Source organism: Cyanistes caeruleus, chromosome 10, assembly GCF_971803275.1.
Source record: "Cyanistes caeruleus chromosome 10, bCyaCae1.hap1.1, whole genome shotgun sequence".
NCBI lineage: Eukaryota > Metazoa > Chordata > Aves > Passeriformes > Paridae > Cyanistes > Cyanistes caeruleus.
The window spans coordinates 7069547-7090067 of record NC_141710.1 but is presented as its reverse complement, the minus strand read 5'-3'; the positions used below and the strand labels follow the sequence as shown (position 1 = coordinate 7090067).

Below are 20521 nucleotides of genomic sequence, written 5' to 3'. Positions count from 1 at the left end.
ACAAATATATGTATACACATACAAACACAAGACACAGAGGAGATGTCTACTATTGTTTCAACAGGATATAAAAGGCTAAATTATAAAGCAGGCCAAAAGCTTTCTAGTACACAAAAGTTACCCCTCAAAATATCAAGCAAAACAGTCATCAAGGAGCTCTTGGACCTGCCAGCTGCTCTCTCAAAGCTGCAAGTGAACACTTGCTGAAAGAGGCCCTTTAGGCTCCCTTCCCTGCTGAGAATCAGACAAACCTCAGGTCTAGAAAGCTTCAGTAGTCAAAATGTTCTTCTGCAGTGGAAGTGTTGCACCACTGAAACAAATGGATTTACTTCACTGCTAGTACAACTGGGTATTTGGGGAGAACTCACTTTTGCAGGGTTATTATCCACCCTGTGTTGCCAGAAACCAATTTGTGGTTTTTTGCAAAAATAGTCATATTGCACCATGGAGTTTTCAGACAAGGTTAAAGAATCAAGCAACAGCTCCTCATCTTTCTTCTTCTGATCCTCCTCTTAGCATTTTTAATCCCACAGTGAGGAAAAGGAAGTGGAGCAGGAAAAAGAAGTATTTTTTTACTACTAATGTATAGCAGAATGTCATTTGCAGAATGTATTACCTGTAAATTAGCAAAAATGGGATAGTACTATTCCAGGTATACCTTTTCACATCCTGACAGAAACAACTTTGCCACCATTTTAGCTCCTGGCAACTTTTCTTTCCATTCCCAGACTGCTGTCCTTTGCTCTCCCTTCTCTGGAGGCAGCAGTTCCGTTGTCACTGGTGCCTCACACAGCTCACATCCACTGGCTTCCATCTGTTCTCATTCTTACACAGCACTTCTGCAAAATGTATCCTAAAGAAGCCTCAGGCTATTTCACTTGGTGCCCTAGTAATGATGTTCTCTTATGTGAGCACTTGAGAAAGATGACAGGTTGACTCTAATCTACTCCATGCAGGTGCCACTGGAATTTTAATTATCCCCAGCTAAAAAATCTACTTGCAGGCCATCCTTCTTTATATTTGAATTTAAGATGACAAATTTCATGTGAGGAGATTCATTCCTAGTGACCACAGACAGCTAATAGAGACATCTAAGCTAGGATCCTAATCAGCAAAAAGAGCAGAGTATTTATCTCTCTCCAGAGACTGTGAGCAGGGCTGGGTTAAGGGCCTGAAGCTGGCTCAGGGGAAGCCAGGCTGAATTCTCTGTCTCTCATTTGCACAGGAAGAATCCTGCTCAGGAAGAGTTGTCCCCTCAGAAGGAGTTATCAGGGAAAGTGGAGCTTGAGGACACTGCTGCTGCCAGTGGCACAACAGGCCAGGACAGATGGGATGTCACGTTTTTATGGCCACTTTTAGAGTGACGTCTTTGTCTCACCATCCTCAAGGTACCACAGATATGGTAACAGAGCAGGGAATGCAGAGAAGCACAAACTGCAGTGCCAGTAAAGGCCAGGGCAATTCAGATACCATAAAACATCTTATTCCCCTCTCAGCCACAGCCAGCCCACTCCAAGGCACCTTGCAGAGACTTAGCCCTGCAAAACGTGGTCATATTCAGAGCTGAAAGGCAGCTGAAATGCACTATAACTATATTGTCTGCTCCACCTTAGGGTAGAATTTAAAAATTCTTTTAAATTAATTTCTTCTTTCTTTTAAATTAAATTTTAAATTAAATTCTTAAATTTAAAAATTAAAGAATTTAAAAATATTCTTTTCTTTTTAACTTTATTCTATAGGTAATGTTATTTCTGTTAATGATTCCAGCACCCTAATCAATATTAAGTAACCAGTTGTCACTGCTAGACCCTGTTTATGAAATACAAGCAGAGGGGGAGGAAAGAATTAAACCAGTTTATAATAATTGATATTTCCAGACTATAGTCTTGGCATCTCTTTAAATCCATTTATAATTGTTTGCCACCTGTTCCTGAATATGAATAGGCTGTTTCACCCATGAAGGGTGAGTGCTGAGTTCCTTCCCTAGCTATGAAAGATCCATAACTCACAAAGGCTGCAAGGCCAGAGCAAGTGGCAAAGATTCGTCTTTTTTTTTCTCCAAGCAAGTCAAAGAATCATAAACACCCTTCATATATGAGACAGTCCATTTGTTCTTCTTTGTTTTATTTCTTCTAAATTAAGCTTTTTAAAAAGGGACTGAACCCTGGCATCAGATAGTAAACAGAAGGCTGGTTACTGGATAATTAGTACTTTGGGGCTTGTTGGATAAGCCAAAAACAATTTCAAAAATTTTAAAATATTATGTTGCCAGCATTATTTGGGTTTTTCTTTGGGACATATTTTCACCACAGTGAATAACAAAAGCAATACTGAAGGAAATGTTTTGTTTGATTAGACATTATTGTTTCATTTGGCACCATGTTTATCATTTAATTTTCAAAAAAAAAAAAAAATTTTAGTCCAACATTCTATTTCAATGACTTGGTCTACATAGGAGATAATGAGAAATGAAGCAAAGCTTTGGAAGCACAGCAATGTGAACATCAAAGGACATCTGACACTGGCACAATCGTGGAAGGAGAAATAAGCACAAGTGTAGAAGCAGAAAGGGACATTAATGCAGAAAGTCAGAAACACAGAACAGGTTTCATGCTTTAGTTTGAGGCCATTCTCCCTACCCTGACTCTTTGGGCAGCCCCACAGAACCCAGCACAAAGCAGCCCCACCACCTTACAGGAATTTCCACAGGGGTGCTGGCAGGATATCCAGTCCCAGTCCAGGGCAGGGCTCTGCTCTGTCCCCACAGCCCACCGGGAATTCACAGCAGAAACACTCTCAGATGATAGTGCAGACATTCCCCTGCCCAGTCACAGCTCTCTGAAAAGAACTGCAGGGAAATTCTATCCCTGCAATAAAAATCAGAGGCAGACATTGAATTGTACTTACCAGACACTTTTGACTTTGCATTCTACCTAATAATCCATTTCTGCCAGAAGTATTTTGAACATGTCAAACATCCAAGAGCTGCAAGATGCTTAAATTTATTTTGCCACTTTGAAAGGTTTCCTCCTCCTCACCAACATCTCTGTTACAGCCTTTCTCTCCCCAAGCTGCATTGGCCCAAAATGCTGAACCCAAAAGATCGAGTGCTGGTTTAAAAATCAATATTATGTCACTCTGCAGAGCCAGAAATGGGAGCCTTTCCCTCTAGTGATTAAATACTGCCAGCTTCCCAATGGCTTTCAGTGTGCTTGTTTCCAACCCTGAAGGTTTCAGGATTTCAAAGAAGTGACATTTTAACTATTCTTACAGGAAATGCATATTTCTCATACAAACAGGTTTTAAAACCTCGGGGAGCATATCCTGAAAGCATATACATGGCTTTTACAGCACAACAAAGTGGTTACTGTTAATTGCACTATCAGTTGTACACATCAGCCAAGTCACTGCTCCCTTCATCTGGCAGAGATGGGTACTGGCACTGAAGAAGAACACGGGTGATTTCCTTGCAGTGCTTTACAGACACATAAGTGTTCCCATCAAATATTAAGGTATTTGTCAAATAGTTTACTTCCCAGATAGCCTATTGCTGTAGCAATGGAATGGGAATTCTTTTGCCAGGAACAACACTGAAAAGAGCACTGGCAAATCTGAAACCTGCATTTCCCCATTATTATTTTGTCTTCAGTTGTCATTTTGTCATTAGTAACTTTGCAAAGCTTTTACACTTTAGAAGAAGTACCTTTGTCTAATTCTTGCTCATAAGTAGTTTTGGCATTGAACAATAGGAGTAGAAAAACATATAAAATTTTCAATTATTAGAAAGACATATTAAAAAAGAAAAATATATGAAGAATACTTTTAGTAAATTTTATGCTCAATATACAGTAGAACATTGGTAGCACAAGCAAACAGCTCTCAGCTCAGCACAGTTTCTCTACATGCAACAGAATAAAACTTAGTTTCTTATAGTAAAATAATTTATTAAAGGGTTGTGTCCTTTACTGCTGCCAAAGAAAATATCAGATAGCTGAATTCTTTCTGCTCTGTTATCCCTGGGCAATAATTTGTGTTTCTTTCCTCTACCTAGCTACTGGTTTCCAAATTCTAAACCACTACTACAGCTAAGTGGAATTCAAACATGCATTATTACAAATAAAATAAAAATGTTTTGCTATAAATCTCTTTCGTCTGCCTTCAGCTTCAAAGGACTTGGAGTTGGACTGGTTTTACCCTCAGTTCCCAGAAGTAATTGAGATCCGTAAGTGCCCTTCAATTCCTATAATGCATTTATATTAAAATTATGCTAGATCTCAGGTTGCTCTGTGGAAATGTATTAGAGCTGATATAACAAAAATCAGCCCAGGCAGTAAGTACAATCTATCCATTTCTATTGCTCACTGCTGCATGCAGCAAAAATGAGAAAAATATAACCATAAAAGTAAGATAAAACATCTCAAAATTCTTTAATTTTTGCAATTTTTATGCTCTTACCTACTATTATTATTATTGTAATTAAATATTTGTCTCATTTAGATATTAAGGTTGAATTTTTTTCTTTTTTCTGAACCAACTCAGATTGTTAGGCTGAGCTAATTTTCTATTCATAACTACCAAAAAAAAAAAAAAAAAAAGAAGCAAAGAACTCAAAAATAGCTTAAAATATATTTTGGAAGTTTTCCCGATTGCTCAAGGATTTCCTCAAGATAAATCTTCAGCCCTTTCAAAAAGGAGAGCAAGTATAGGATTTGTATGTATGTATCACATATAGAATATGAATTTATGAGTGTCTGTGCCAATATTATTTCAAAAACCTTCTGAAATTTCTGGAAAATAAAAAAACACTGTAATTTCTGTATTTATTTTCCCTTTCTTTATTTCATCATGAATTATAAATAACAATTAAGAACTGAACTATTTTTATGGAAGACTCAGTCTCTAATAAAAACCAGAGTCATTCTAGATGCTCACTCTCAAAGCTCCTTATTTACCTCAGCAAACTGTAGTGGAAATGATCACAGGAAAAGGTAATTATTATTTTTAGTTTCTTGAAATTAGCAACAGGAACATGTTATTTCCTATGAAATAAAAATCTTGTATGCATTTTTATTAGCAAAAAACCTCCAAAGATGTAAGCATGGGTGTGAAACAAGGTGTTTGACATTTACATTCTTCCCTCCAGAACAGATTACAGAGTAGAATATTTTTCAAAGTTACACCAGATATCAGTGATACAGGCTTAGGTCCTAGAGCTGTAGGCTACCATGCCTTTTACAGAATTAAAATTATTGCTATCTGTGTGTATTGGGAAGAATTAAGGGTCTCAATTTACTTCAGGCACTGCTTGCCAGACTTCCTGCACCCAGAGAGTAATATTTTTTAGGTGACACATTTTAAGCTTGTTGGTTTGAAGAAACACATACCTCAGGCAAACAGGCACAAAAGTGGAGCACAACTTTCCATCTCATTAGAGAGCTGTATTTCTGAATCCAAACACGTCTGTCATGCCTCTTCTTAGGATAAATATCCACATTCCAGCCATAATGAGACAATCTATTCCTAAATGTGATTTTATTCAAATCAAAGATGGTCCACATTGAAGTCCTAGCTAAGAACCAGCATTTTTTTATGAGAAATTTTTTCAAGAGCCATCTGAGATATGAATGTGATGAACAAATCACAGGAGAAGGGTTTTTGTTAGTATATAAACAAAATAATTAGGAGTAAACTATGTCTAATTTTGTTCCAAGAATTTCCAGCTAAGTTTTACCGAAAGAAGCAAAGATGTAAAGATGAAAATTTCTTCTGAAGTCTTGTCAGGACTTAGCATTTCTATTTTTCTCCTTATCATTTATGAACAAAATTACGTTTGTGAAAAATAATGAATTAATTTAACTCTCAACATCCAAGTTTTCAGGAGTGAATTCTCTCGGGCGCCCTCACACCTCCCACACATTGGACACTGTGTCCAATGGCACAGAGCAGTTGGTGTCTTTAATTAGGCACTAAATCCCCCTGGATGTGGCTGTGTCAGGACCAGAGGGCTGAGGTTGGACATTCATCCCATCATGTCACACACACATGATTTATGTGCCACGCTGCTCAGCTGTCACCTTCAAACAGCCCAGCTGGATAAACCAATTCCATTTCAACATTACCAAGCAAATCCATTCTCGCTGGTTTGTGTGCAGCAATGAGAGTCTCCGTTAATATAAGATGTATTTATTATTATTTCCTAAGAATGCACATCTCTAATTATCTCGGATCATGTTTTCTACTCTACTTTACTGAAAGGTCCTTGTCTGAATTACATCTGTCCCTCAAGCACAGCATTGCTTTACTTCTGGTTTATATTCACATGATTACTGTTATGATTTTATATACACATATATAAAGCATAAATGTTTCACCAGCATAAACAGCACCATTACATGCTATATTTATTACATGAGACACTTCATAATTGATTGCTAAATGCTATGTAGTTAAATTTTCCTTTCCCTGAACAGAATCATGACGTTCAAATATAGATTTAAAAATAAAGTGCTGCCGATGGCTTTAAATAAATACTGTACAGCACAAAATACTTGTTGCTGGCATCAGCTGCAGTTTACTTTTGTTTAAGATTGTTAAAGCTTGTTTTTAAAAATATAAGCAGTTTTAAAGGAATTAACCAATTTCCCAAAGGTTGTTACCTTGCCAGGCATGACAACATTAAGTTTAAAACATTTCAAAAGAGTTTTACAAATAATTTTCATCATTGAAAAGTAATTTTTGGCTGTTATTGTGATAATCTGGATATCAGGCACATGTCCACAAACACATCCACTCACAATGTTTGTACATTTCAATAATCATTGCCTAAATTCTGTATTCTTTTCAGAACAAGCAATTCTGAAAACACAAAGAATTTAATTCAATTCCAAATTGTAATCTTGCTATCACAACACCAGGTATTTCTAGACACAAACACAGAAAAGGCTATCTGTGCCTTAAGTATTATTAGCATACAGTAAGTTACCACCTGCTGCTTGTAAGTAGGAACCTGTCACAGTTTGTGCAATTGCTAAGGTGTACACAATAAGGGAATTTCCATATGATTCAAGCACTTACTTTCCAAGTTCTTTACTGTAGATTCTGTAAATCCCATACTATTGCTTATTAAGGAATCTTGTCCCATCACCAGAGGTGGTAGCTGTAATGAAAAATTGTTTATTTAGTGCAGGAAATTATTACAAAGGTTTTTCTAAGAGAATACTCATCACTAGACTTGTTTAGCTTGTTTTAGTGATTCTAAAGGGTATTGAAACAAAGAAAAGAAAGGGTTTGTTTCATCTTGCTTTAGTTTTCTATAAAAGAAGGGGGAGGAATGAGAGTTACATTAATTACTTGAGATATTTGGTATATGAAATTTATTTGCTGAACTGCTGTGCACTTTTTAAAGTTAATTGTGCCATAAATCAAAACTGTATAATACATTTAAAATGTCTAAATATGCTCTGAGTGCAGACTCTAAAGGAAGTTTTTCAAAATCTATATGCTGAGCCAGATCTATGAATTGATCTCATTACTCTAAAGATTAGAGTTTAGTTAAAGGTACGCTTTTTAGTTTGTCTGCTAGATCTTGTCAGACGAACAAAATAATATGTGTATTGTACAGATCCCAATTAATGCTTCCCAGATATAAGGTAGGATTAGTTTTAAATTGACTGTGCAGATTTTGCATCATCATTTGAGTCCTCTTTCTGAAGGTTGTTTGGCAGAAGCTTCACTAGAATACATCCTGTTATTATGTGGAATGTGGGGGAAGTGCAAACAAGAGATGATTTGGAATCAGCATGCCTGGCATCAGACACAGCCAAAGCTCACGTGTGGAATTAGCCTGGTCATGCAGCATGGGAATTTCTAGTTGGACATCCCCACTATTCTGAACTATTTAAAATAACTTTCTCTCTTGAGAAGCAGAGATCCAGTCATCAATATTCTTTTCTTCCAAAGAGAAAACTCTGTCCTTGTTTCCTGAATGCTCCCCTTTGAAAGAAGATGGAATATCCTGTCTGAGAGACCCATACCAATCAATGTCCTAATTAGTTAGGATTCTTTCACTGAAAATGATTTTTTACTTTAGAAATGTCATTTCTTTAAAAATCAAAGCTTCTCTGCAGAAATGCATTGCTTTCAAATAATTAAGGTCTGGCACGAATTATCTCAGGGCCTGTGATTAGCTGAAGGCCTGATGATTAAGGCACTTCCTGAGGATGTGGAAGGACCTGGTTCAAACCCAGCCTGCCTGATCCAGAGCAGGAATTCAAACCCCACAGTCTCCCATGTGCTCAGCAAATACTTCACCTTTTGCTCTGGAAATCCAGCCCCTCCTTTATCAAAGGGCATCTCTTAGCACAGGTGGAGCAATGACAGCAGCAAAGGCTTTGGGAGATCCATGCCCAGGCTGCTGTAGGCAGCAGCAGTGTGCTCTGGGGCACCCATGCAGCACATGGACACAAGGCTGAGACAGCATTCAGCTGCCTAATTCGGGGACTCCAGTGCCATTCCAAACACCTCAGCATGAGCCATCTATCTCCCCTGCAGGTGTGACACAGAGAGCTGCAGGACTGGAAAATGACCTGTGCCCAAATGAGAGTGTTTAAAGCATCTCCAATGGCTGTGTTTAGCCAGGTAAATCCCTCTCATGTAAGTGGCCAAGACAAAAACTTCAATGTGCCAAAGTCCTCTGTGAATAAAATGAAATGTGAATGTGAATAAAATAATATCAGCTGCTCTGAATGAGCCTTCCCCTGAAATCTTAGTAGGTTAAATTTTAGATAGATTTTTTGGTTTTAGTGCCAACAGTTTTCTGCCATACAAAAACTCTCAGTCTGTAAGGTAAGTCTGAGATAGGTGCTCGTGGTGGGCTTTGTACAGACAAGTGAAGTTAATAGCAACACTCTCTTTCAGCATAAGCTACTAAACAATGTCAAGGTAGTTCTAAGGGAGAAATCAATCCTATCCCCCGTGGGTATGTAAGTTTTGCAGTCTACCCAAAACCGAAATACAGCTGGTTTACCAAGTTAGGCTGCATGTGTGCACTAATAATAGCTGTGTTTCACTGTCTGACTGGCATCTACACTGTTTTCTCCAGGAGAAAATTACCTAAAACAGCGTGTCCTTGAGGACAAAACTGCTGTGAGCTCACCATGGGAATCCTATGGTATAGTTTACTACCATTTGTGTCATTCTATTTAATTTGCTATTTCTTCCTTACACCATGTGGGTAATAATCACAGCAAATTGATTCCCATGAGCTCCTTGGACAATTAAAGCTATTTGGTTATTGCCACCTGCCTGCTGTTTCCATTAATGCAATTTTCAGGGCTTTTTTTTCCTTCCTGCTTCTCACCCCAGTAAATTCTTTGCCCAGTCTTGACACATTGCTGGGCTGCAATTAGAGTTAAAACACTATGGAAGGCATCTGTCCCTGAATCCAATCAGTCACACTTTCAAATATTGCTTTGTCATATGTAAATTTAGAGAATTTATGAAATTTAGCTTTTTTTTTAGTACACAGTCTAAGGGAAACATAGATCTACTGATATACTATTTTTAATCATATTCTGTGTAGCTTGGCTATTATTTCTGTAATCATTTTATTCTCATTATAGTTGTGATATTTACTAAATTGCCTGTTATGTTCTAAGTTCTCTGTTAAATACATGTATGAGAGAGGAAAATATGTGCTGTATTTATCTTTGTGTGTGGTTTTTTTTCCTGTTTGTCATGTCTTTACCTTTTCTTTCTTGGAATATTTTGGCTTTGCTCCTCTATTGCTCTAGTTCACTATCAGCCTTTTCAGATCTGCATTCTCAGAAAAGCACTATGTCTTGTGTAGTGATCTCTCTTTCTAAGATCAAACTGGCCACTGACTTTTGTGGAGAAGAAAGGCAAAAAAGCGTGATAAGGTCATAGAAGTAAAGATGAAAAAGGGAAAGAATAAAATGAAAGGTCTCGGTCCTTGTCCTGTTAAGGAAAATTGAAGCTGTGTTTTATAAAGAAGCTAAGAACAAGAAGGAATCTGAAACTGATTTCAGCTTCTAAAAATGCAATCAAATGGAACTAGATTTCCTCATTAACCTCCTTTAGCTGCTGTGGTCAGATCACAGAATCTTCTGAGCTGGAAGGCACACACAAGGACTATCAAGTCCAACTCTTAAGGGAATAGCCTGATGCATTTGCTATTGATAGCCAGGATTCTCCACATTAAATCTCCCAGGTAAAGAGGTTGCAGTGGGATACACACATTGCAAAAATCAGCCTCCCATCATTCTGATCAACTTCCAGACAAGTCCTGATGGATTCACTAACTTGTCACTGCACAAATACGAGCTTACAGTGTTCTTCACATTGCATGTGGCACTGAGAAAGGAAAAAAAAAACAAATTTGCCTTGATTTTACCCATTGCTATTACTTTTTTTCAGTCAGTCAAGTTTGTACATGAAGATATTTAGACACATAGCCTAAATACCAATGTGGATCTGAATTAGCAACCTACAAACTGAATGTGCCTGTAGGAAACAAACTGGATCTGCAACTGAGAGAACAGACATCAAGACAATTCCAGCTTTGTCCCCCAACAAACATGGCAGAAACACGGTGAGCAAAAGAAGCAGCAGAAGTAATCAAAAAAGTCCTAATTTAGGAAGCTGATTTTTAAAATTTCCTTAGATTATCTAATGTTCCACTAGATCTTACAAAACAGGGTAGAATTTCCAGTCTTTGCAGATCATTTAAAAGCTTAAGGGATTATTAAACCAGCCATTTAAAATGACATTTTCACTGTACAAATATTTGTCTATTAAATAGGCTGTATGGCACAGGACCTGATCAGCCTTGGCAGTATTACAGGTTCTTCATACACTGCAAACCCCACTGTTTCCTCATAAAGCTGTCAAGTCTCAGTTTAATGAAACATATATAAACTCAATGATGTTAGCCATGTCTTGGCAAGTTAATTCATTTTGTTTTTTCCCTGTTGAGTTTCTCCTATTAGAATTTTTATCAATTTATCATTTTAGGAGCATCACAGCAGATCTCTTACTGGCACCGGAATACAAAATTGAATAAGTTGAATTTTCAAATAGCCAAAATATTTAGATATATAATAATACCTCTTGATTGACCATTACTATATTAATTCACAGACAATGAAAAATTAGGGAGCTTTAGTAAGAACTGTCTCTAAATTGACCCTAAATCTCTTCTTGAGACTTCCTACTGTCCCGCAAATTGTTCCATGCCCTATGCTACTTCATTTTTAAGTGCAGCCAAGGTATTTCACTTCACATTCACTTCACAGTGTCAGGGCCTGAATGATCCAGCAGATAACATATTTCATGGAATGGTTTCAGTTGGAAAAGACCTCTGAGATCACTGAGTCCAAGCACTCCCCCAGCACTGGTGAGTCCATCACTAAACCAATGCCCAAGCACCACATCCACACATTTTTTAAACACCTCCAGGAATGGCAACCTGACCACAGCCCTGGGCAGCCTGTTCCAGTGCCTGAAAACCCTTCCTGTGAAGAAGTTCTCCCTGAAATCCAACGTAAACCTCCCCTGGCACAACCTGAGTCCTCCCTCTCTCTCGTCCCCCGGAAGGAGACCAGCCCCACTCCTCTATACCTGCTCGTATTTGCAGGAAACAGTGGAAACGTGAACTGAAGCAACCAAGCTTGTTCATTTGAAAAATATAAATACACAATGTTTTCAAGTGTACAATGAAAACCTGAAAATTTGTCCACTGAATTTATGATGAATTCATTAAATTTCCTTGAAGAATCTGAACAGACACATTTAATCATCTGAGGTAAACAATCAGTCTATTCCCAGAAGAATTTGTAAGAGAAGTGAAAAGCTAAAAACAACCCAATGTATTAATTCTTTCAAGTCATTTACTCAGTTCCATTTACAATTCTAGTTCAGTTTAATTATCTCCATAGAGAGTTTTGAACTGAAGAGAGAAATTTTGTCCAAAAAGGAGTTTGCATGTAATCACACTGGGTTTTGTTGTTGTTGTTGTTGTTTGGTTTAGTTTGTTTTGTTTAGCTTTTTGTTGTTTTTTGTTGGGGTTTTTGTTCTTTTTGTTTTGTTGGTTGTTGGGTTTTTTTCTGTTGGCCCATATGAACAAATGACAACTACTCCACACAGAACAAAAAGAAGACAGAGAAAGGAAGACAAAATGGGACAGGCTGTGTGCTCCAATGCTGCAGGTATCAGGGAAGAGGGCTATAACCAGCAGTGAGGTTCAGAGAGAAAGCTGCTAGAACTGATCTTATTTTTCTGCCAGAAGCATGACTGAGTGAAGGAAAAAAAAAAATAAAAAATCAGAGTTAGCAATAAACCTTCCCTCATTTTCCATTACCCTTCAGGAGATTACTTTGATGGGAATTAGAAAGCCCCCTGCAGGAAACTCTTTAGTTCTTGTTAAGTCTTTGCACAGCATGTTTGTTGGAATGGAAAGCTTGTGTTTGATGCTGTTCATCACTGTTGCTGCTGATTTTCTGAGGTTAGGAGACATCAGTCTGTTTGCACCCCTTTTGAGAGTTGCCAACGTGAAGATTTCACATGAGTTCCAAGCTTCTGGCTGCTGTGTTACAGCACATCCCCTTAGGCAAGCCTTCATGCCAGCCTGAACAAGTTTCACATATCAAATGCACATTTAAGGATCTTCAGTAGGTGAAACTGCTCTTCCTCAAAGTGATAGCAAATTCTTGTGCTAACATTGGTCTAATTGCATTTCTAGATTGTGTTTGAAAATCATCAATGAAATCTTTTCCCTTTCTGGACCTGCTGTTAGGACAACTATTACAGTATTTGCACCCAAAGGGGAATTCTTGCCCTCCAACAGAGTCAGGATAGGTTTGTGGACTGTTGTTTATTTGGGTTTTTTATGATTTCCAGGGTCTATTAATTTCAGTGGGTTCTCCTGTTACACAGAATAATAATTTGCTATTATAATACAGTGCTTCACTAAAAATTGAGGTGCAATTCACATTCTCTTCTCCTCTTTTATTTAATGGTGCACCAGGGTTTTTTGTCTCTAAAATTTGCTGAAGTATAAGCATAAACCAAGAATTCACTCTGACATTCTCCTGCCTTTTTAGTAAATCACACTTTCTCCTGCTGGAGCCATAACTGTGTTTACCTTTTAGTTCTTCCCTCCAACCTTTCCTGTGTGGAGTCAACCGAGTTTTGTTCCCTGACCTCTTCCCCATTTGCTCTTTGGTTATAAGTGTGTTCAAACAAAATGAGTCTCTCTTAGACTGTCATAGCAAAACCAACCTTTGCCTCTTTGCTACTTTTACTTCCTTTCACGCTTCTCAAAATTACAGAGAGCTGATAAAGTCTGAATCACTTTTATCACTTATCAGAGGTTAAAAAAAATGCACACTTAATAAGGCTTCACCACCTCCCTTGGCTCCCTATTTCTCTCCCTTTGCCCAAGCTGTCTTTGTATTAAGTGAAAAACTGCTCTAAAGCTGTCCTTTATGTCTACCACATCCTATTATGTCTACGCACGAGGGCAAAACTTCAGTGGATCTGGATCTCTTCCCTTCCTGTCAGGGTCTGCTCTACTGTTGCTACCAAATTTGGTAGCTTATCATTGTACACAAAGGTTCAGGAGTGATTTCCAGCTGGGGAAGGCTTAGCACATCTCTTCCTGGCATAGGCAGAGAAAGGCTTTTCTTTAGCACACCTTTATGAAGGCTGTGCCTGCAAGGCCCCGGAATCCTGGCTGCACACGGAGTTAATTAGGGCCGTGACATCAGTACCGTGTCCAGCCGCTGTCCTGACAGAAACACGGGAGCAGAACCCACTAAACATCACCACTACCTTCAGCTCCCCTGCCAAGGAAAGCCTGGCTCTCCTTGTGGCAACTGGCAGATTTTCCTATCCCTTAACCTTTCCTGTGGATGAATTCATACAACATACCCCTGTTAGCAGATCAGCTTTCATCTCTCTGCTCATCCCTGCTCACAGGCACAGCAATTTCTCTTTCAGCAGCTGTGAATTCAGCACCTCTTTGATCCACAGTCATCCTTAGCACCTAAATGTTAAGTGGCATTAACAGTTTGAGTCAAAGCATCAGTCTTCAGTGGTTTTGTGACCAGCATGTCTCAGGTGTCTGATATTTTTCTGCAGAGGATTTTTAGTTCATGGTTTCCTCTTCCTACTTGTTCTGATCAACTGGAAAAAAATAAACAGGACATGATTTATTATGTAGGTGCAGGTTGCTGTGATTCACCAGATCTATTTATCTGATCAGTCCTTTCCATGTGTGCCTGGGAAATAAAAGCATTTGTGATCAGATAGGTATTACCACCATTATTTATATCAACACAAATAAAATGCTACACGCAACACCACAGACCCCCCATGGGCACACACTGATTTCACACACATTTTCCACACATTTCTATTGGCTCTGCTTGAGACCACATATTAAAACCCACCAATCTTCCCAGCAGACTGATGAAAGCCTCAGTAAAAACAGCTGCATTTCACATGTGGTTTAACTTAATGTCTCATCCTGAATGTTTAACTCTAGCTGGTAATGCTACTTTTTAATATTCACAGTCCTCTTTATCTTCACATTAGGAGCAAGGCATTCAACCTTGAAAAGCACAGGAGAATACAATGAGGCTGGTAGCACTTCATTTCTGGAGTGTCCAAAACCACTTTTTTTATTGCAAGGAACATGAAGAGAAATTCATGTTTGATAACCTGTGAGCACATAAACCAGTTGCATAGCACTGTTCAACAATGTAAACAAACACAGATCTGTCCACACAGTATTTCCTTTCAATAAAAATGAACCAATACTAAAAGTAGGTGGCATTGCATGTTTTTTTTTTTTTTTTCTGCTTGAGTCTAGTATTAAAAAGAAAAAAAAAAAAAATGTAAAAAGCATCTGTCCTCCTGGTTGGGCCGGAAGGAAAAAAGTTTCAAAACTATTTACTAGAAGCTGGAAAATGCCTAAAACCCAATAGACACAGAGAAATTAGAGAGTCCCTTGAGTGGGTAACATGAATTTAGAAGATCTTTTTTTCTCCCTTGAACCTGGGATTAAATTAAAGATCAGTAATAAATTTACATAAGCAAGCCCACAGTCAGTCATGTCTGTCCATCCTGCACGAATGACTGTCCCAGATACAGACATCCATGCCACCTCTCTCTTTTCTTCCTGGAAATACACTTCAAGCCAGGGAAGCCTTCTCTGCTGGTGCCTTCACTGCAAGTTGTGTCAGAACCCCATGGCTTGAAGGGTAACAGTGATGGCACAGGTTTATGTACATGGTAATACATGACACACTTTGGCTTGGCCTTCACTTCAAGCAAATCAGTGAGATCAGAGGAAAGATGTCACCCTCTTGAACATGCTAATTGTTAAGGCTGTATGTCACTGCTGAACAGGCCCTCAGGACAATCCATCCTTCACCAAAGGCAGTGGCAAAAGTCCCTGTGACAGGATTACTGACTCCAGTTTCTTCAGCTCTATGACAATAAGAACTTCAAGCACTTTACAGAGAGCCCTCCTGCTCTCTGTTTAGGAGAAGGAATAGAAACCACCAAATTCTTTTCATAATTCCTGTTATTTTCTCTTCAATCTGAAGTGACAGACCTTGTCACTTGAGAGGTTCACTTTGCAGGGAGTTCTATGTGCCCATTACACCTAATGCATATGAGCCTTTCATTTCAAGATGCTGCAAAATGTTTTTTCCCTAACACTGCTAAGAACAACAGTAAACCATAAGTGTCTGAACTGCGCAGATGAGAGAGGAAAGTAGAGTAAGAGGATAAGAAAGCACTTCCCAAAGTTACAAAGCCAGCAGAATGTAGTGACACCAGTTCACTGCACTCATGTCAAAGACATTCCACAGAGCAGAGCCCAGCTCAGACAATTAATATGATCCATTGCACATTTCTTTGTGGCAAATATAACATTGGCACCCATTATTGCTGGAGGTCTCCTATCCTGGTGTTTGTAGATTGTCACCCATCTTACAGGAGTGATTCACAAATGCTGAGGTAGAAGAGCTCCAAAATAATCATTGTACAAACTGGTAACAGCAGCAACAGATGGTGAGAGCACAGAGAAAGCCTCATTTTGAACTTTGCTTCTATAGCCACTCTGAGTAGGCAGGGATGCCCATTCACTCAGGTTTGGTTCTTCACCCTTTCTCATGAGCTGGTGTGAGCCAAACCCCATTTGCTGGGGTATGCCATGCACCTTCTGGAAAAGTCTGCAGGGATTCAGAGAGCCTCTTGCAGTGCATCCTGAGCCACTCACAGGAGAAAACCATTCCAAGAAGCAGGATTCCTCATTCATTTTCACTCACGCCCTTCTCATGCCACAGCCAGCCACACATGTCCCAGTGACTGTCCCTCTGCAAGTCTCCAGGTGTGGAAGCAGGGGAGGGCAGGAGAACTGGACAGTCCTTCCCAGGACACCCCAAAAGCTCCTGAAGTTACAGCTAGGCAATTTCTTGGTTAAGTGCCAATTGCCTTTGATAGCCTTGAAGTTTTTTTTATTCCATTAATTTGCCTAATTGTTTTTGAATGTGCTGTAATTAATAAAGTGAATGGACAACAGGATTGGCAAAAGGTCACTGCTGACAGCTGCCCAAATCCTTGGTGGGCAAAAGGAAAGAATCTGAGAACATTTTTGTCCCCGTCCCTGCTCCCCATGTGGAAGAATGGATTAGGTCAGGCTCACTGCATCTTCTCCTCTCCTCCTGCGAAGGTGCATAATAACTTCAGGCAGCCAACCTTAAAGCCCAGGAAAAAGACCATGTCTGACTCTCAGCTGATGCATATTTATGCATACTAAAACTAACTCTTGTGGAATTATACGAGGATTGAACCATCCTCATCCCAAGGTCAGTATCACCCCAGCCAGTACCATCAAACCATGAAACCAAATTCCCTGGAAACCAAACACAGGACAGATCACCCCCTAAACTGTCAAAATTTACTCTACTGCTGTTTCAACAAGAAAGAAAAAATGTGGCAAAGAACAAAGGGGAAAAAGAAAGTGGATGTGACTAAGTGTTCCCAATGGACCTCTGCTAGTAAAAGAAGAAAGGCAAAAAGAGCGAGAGGTCACCAAAGTGCATGCGATTAGCATAATCAGTGTAAGAATAGTGTCAGCAAATTAAAAATAGTCTATAACCCCCAGAAAATATGCTCAGTGCAATACTAGGAAGAACCACAAGGTATGAGATGTGAGACAGTGGATTGAAGCCAAGGCAACAAGACTTCAGTAACTGGAGAAGGTGTGCAGACAAGGTATGGACAAATCCTTCAGCTAGGTCTCAGTTATCAATAGTCAAACTAAGCATTTAACAGATATTTAACAGATATTTATGGTATGCAGAGATGAATTCTAAGGACACTCAAAGTCCCTCCCTCTCCCATCATCTTTCCTTTACACATCCAGTGACAGCAGAACTCATCCATGGATGTGATTGTTCCAGGGAACTCTGGAAGGACAGGGACTAAATTTCCACTTCAGTGGGAGCAGGGCTGGGTTCTCTCAATCCTTCAGGCATTCAGTGAAGCAAAGCTTTGGGCTGAAGAGCAATTCCAGACTTGGAAATAAGGCAAAATTTTTACCAGCATACAAGAGCACACAGATATATCATGTGAGTTACTGTGACATGAATATTACCATTCAAAACATTTGGAATCAAGCAGGATTGTTGATGAGTTATTTTCCTTTCATACCTGTTTCTACCTATCTGCCATTGAGCTATCTGAGGAACACCCTGGGTTCTGGGTTTTTTCAAAGTCTTCAAATCATTTACTTTTGTAAACTAGTCACTAGTAATATTTTAAAATTCTATTAACCTCTATTGTATCCATTAATTACATTATACTGCAAAACACGTTTCTGGTTTTTGAAAAGAATCATTGAAAATCACCAAAAAGGAATTCTTCAGAAAAATTTAACCTCTGCAGAAATCAATTGCAAAGACAAACTCTAAGGATGGTGTGTGAAACAAGCCTATCTCTGGTGTCATTCTCTTTCATCCTTCCTCAGGTAGCAAATCATGTGGAAGAGGAAAATAAGTTACCAGATGCCTTCAAAGAACTATTAAAGATCAAGAGGTCACTGAGAAAGGACAGTTTCAGTCAACTTCATATTTTTCAAAAGCTGGGAATAGGAAAATTTTTGCATCCAACACAGAAGACGCATCAGAGCACTTTGATTTGACTCCTTGAACTTCAGCTGTGGGACTGACTCCACCTGCACACCCTCTGCGTGTTCCAGAGCCCCACTGAGCTCAGGGCTGAGCCCCAGGTCCTGCCTGCTCTTGAATGCAGAAATATATCCATTAAATTTGGATCCATCAGGTGCCAGGCCCTGACAAGGCAAAGATGGATCAAACTGGGAAGCCTGAGTCACTGTCTGACCCCTGGAACTTAACAGCTGCACAGTAGGATGGCTGCTTAGGATGTAAAATCACCTCTGAAGGCTGTTGGCTTGCTTTACCATATTAAAAATAAATTAAATTAGCAGCTCAATAAACCCAGTTGTAAGCTGCAGTTGTTAAACAATCCTTGCCATAGGGGTAGCAGCCCCAGGGAAATCCAGCCAAGCAGCGCTTCAGCGCTCTTCACTGAATTATTGGCACCCAGGAAACGTGGGACATATTCCCTTCACAGGGAATGCCATTTCCCTCTACCCACTTTACTCCATAAGAAGGGCAGAGAAAACTGCCCTCATTCTTTACCAGTCTGTCAACCCTGCTAAAACCTCACCTCTGCATATTCAGCTGTTTCCTATTCAAAACATAGTTTCTTAATATTGGAGGAGTGATACTTACGATTCTTATTGTTTTTACCTGAAAGTTGTCTTTTCCCTTCAGCCACAGAGAAAGGCTTCTTTCAGCTGCCCAAAAGCTTTGTATTCCATTTGTAATACACCCCTAACCTGTTAACAAACCACAAAAGAGAAAACCCAAACATACAGCCTTGAACCACAGCATTTTTGATTTTTGAATTTCCCAGTACGGGGATATAGGCCAGTCCTTGTTCCAGTCTCAGAGGCGAAGTACAGGAGACAAAGATTTAAAAGAGAGGCTGGCTCCTGTATTCCCCTGACTTTTGAACCAAAGAGAACGTGTCCTGTTCTGCCAGGTAACCCGTGCCAGGAGGGGAGCCCTGCCTGGCACAGCTCCCTGCCTGCTCCCAGCTGGGGAGGAGATGCTTTCTCCCATCTCCCTGCACAGCAAAGACAACCAACAACTCCCTCCCACTTTGCATATTCCAATCTAGCATTTCAAACAGAGCCCTTTGCTTTTTATCCTAAAGTGGTACTTGTTAAAGGAGCTGTGACCACTCAGGCTATTTCCTCTGAGGATGATAACGCTGCTGCAGAAGCTTCATTATTATGCTAATGGAGCACAGGCTGAGCAGCTTTCATAACTGCCACATTAAATCATCCACCAAGGGGAGGCCTCGAGAGCCATTTACATTGCACTGGATGCATATTAATGAAGCCAGGAGCAGCAGAATTGTTTTCGAAGCAAATAGTCAGGTAAGATTAAAAAAAATATTAAAAAAAAAAAAAAGACATAATATTGAACATTGGAAAAACTAAAGATGGGTAAACTTCACAAAGGCTCAGTCCTGAGACTCGGTTCTGCTGTCTGTAATTAGGACTGAACACCAGAACCAAGCAGAAACCTGCAGCAGCCTGGTTGTGATGGAGATCTCTGTGACAGACTGCAATGGCTCCAGAGTCCCTGCTGCACAACACAGCCTCACCCTCAGACAAACACACAGAGAACACTTCTTTCCTTCTCCTGTCCTCTTCATGCCCTGCCTCCCTCCCTCTTGCCCCAGGACACCCACTTGTGCTTCACCTAAAGCAGATAATGCTACCACTAAATGAGATAAATACCTAACAAAGTGCCTTCGGAGGAATCCATCAAGACCAAGGACATAAAAGCAAACAAGCGACATTTAGAGTGATCTTGGGCTGGCAGCTGAATATAGATACACTTTTCCCAAAAGATAAACCACGGGGAAGCCACCACAGATGAAGGGGGATGATACAGACAGGTTAGGTGGAAGAGCAGGAGCGATAATCACGGCAGCTCACCTGCCCAGACAGTGTCACACTGCTTCATTTCACATATGCTCTAGAAAATGTCTATTGTCAAGAGGGAGTTTAAGGGCAGAGCAGTGTCATTACTGACAGGAACTGGGAACTTTTCCCACTCATATGAGAAAATTGCATAAAGGAGAGAGTTCTGTGGAAAATGAGGGTGATGTTGGCATTGTTATTGAAGCAAAGTCAGGACCTTTTTATCAGATCACAGGTTTGTTTAGACAGATAGGCATATTTTTAAATGATTTATAGTGAATATTAGTGCACTGTGGAAAGAAAACACACTTTAGAAACCTGGCATCCCAGGAAATGTTTTATTTTATGATTCAAGCCATGCACTCTCTTCCATCACCATGTTCTGTAATATCAACAATCCACTTCCCTATC

At 39.5% G+C, this 20521-nt stretch overlaps 1 long non-coding RNA gene across 1 annotated transcript in view; it reads right to left on the bottom strand.

The window, feature by feature from the left end:
- The window catches only part of LOC111933225 (uncharacterized), a 51663-nt gene that overhangs the window by 19129 nt on the left and 12013 nt on the right, over window positions 1-20521 (bottom strand). The window contains exons 2-3 of the long non-coding RNA XR_015274237.1: window positions 13948-14202; window positions 7075-7156 (exon numbers count right to left, since the gene is read on the bottom strand). This is a non-coding gene — a long non-coding RNA (uncharacterized LOC111933225). The remainder of the gene's footprint in view (window positions 1-7074; window positions 7157-13947; window positions 14203-20521) is intronic.